General features: G+C 27.2%; 1 pseudogene; it reads right to left on the bottom strand.

The window, feature by feature from the left end:
• Nucleotides 1-1,391, bottom strand: part of LOC108770777 (glutaryl-CoA dehydrogenase, mitochondrial-like) — a 73,329-nt pseudogene that overhangs the window by 4,598 nt on the left and 67,340 nt on the right.

Genomic DNA, 1,391 nt, shown 5'->3' with positions numbered 1-1,391 from the left:
TAAACTGTTTAAAACACGTTTAAAACATGTTTTTTACCAACCCTGGTGAAAACGTTCATTTTACTCAGTGAGTATAACTCCGTTTTTAGGTCGCGAACAGGAACTTTTCCTTAAAAATGTGTGGTTAAAACGGATTGCACTCATGCAGGACACGAGTATATCTGAGTAAAAACGTAAATTTGAGTGAAAAAACTTATACGAGTGCAAAATACTCATTTAGCACTCGTCACTCACATTGCACGTTTTCACCACTCGAAATTACTCGTCGTAAGGCATAACCGATAGCACGAGAAAATGAGCTGCACTCCTGTCGAACCGAGGCCTGGTCTCCAAGTCTGCTCTACGAGGATGCCACTTTTCCACTGAGCCACACAACTCTTATGTCGATATTCGCTTACTTATGTAGCTCTTATATGAAAGATTATAATTATTATATAGTACACTATTAGAAATGTAACGACGAGCTTCCTTTACATGTAAATGAAGCTTGTAGTTATGAAATTAAAAGTAATGAATGATTTAACTGAAAATTAAGTTACAGTAGTTACTTAAATGTAATGAACGTATACATTAAATTTCATAAATTTTCATGAAAAGTACATTAAATTTTAGGTATATATACACAAATATACTTTTTAATTATAAATACATTAAATTTGACGTAATGTCACAAAATTAATTTCAAATTGTGTTTATTAAAATATAATGAAATTTAAGAATATTTCTGACAGTGTAATTATATTTAATACATTGTGTATGAGTTATACACAAATATGCAATGTTATATATATCCAGATATACATATAAACACACACACACTCCTCAAAAAGACATTAGACATTAACATTTTACATATTTTGATTTTGAATGATTAACCAATTGATTTAATTCATTATTCTGTGTATAAAAATATTAAAGTACAGCTATTAAAAATAGTTCATGAAACATTTATATCTGAATAAAGTGTAATATAAAAAGTCAAAGCTTGAGCGGACTTTTGGCTAAAGAGTCGCTCTTATCTCGTATTGATCGATACGACGCAGAAAACTGGAGTAACTTTTTTCTAAATATATTTTATATTTAATGTGATTACCTTAATCCCAAAAATAATTAAGGGACGTGATAGATTAAACTATAACTCTAATGTGTATGCACACAACACGCGCGCGCGTGAATATATTACAGTTATATATAACCTTTAATAAATTAATTGTCAAAATAAAAATAAAATTTATACAATAATAATTCATTATTATTATTAATTTATTAATATACATATATATGTGTATGTATATATGTATAATATATATATATACAATAATAAATAATGAATTATTATATAAATTCTATTTTAATTTATTTGAAATCGTACGATATGGTAATTAATAAAT

The sequence above is a fragment of the Trachymyrmex cornetzi genome, unplaced genomic scaffold (genome assembly GCF_001594075.2).
Source record: "Trachymyrmex cornetzi isolate Tcor2-1 unplaced genomic scaffold, Tcor1.1 scaffold1331, whole genome shotgun sequence".
NCBI lineage: Eukaryota > Metazoa > Arthropoda > Insecta > Hymenoptera > Formicidae > Trachymyrmex > Trachymyrmex cornetzi.
The sequence above is the reverse complement of the archived record's forward strand: the minus strand, read 5'-3'. Positions and strand labels throughout refer to the sequence as shown.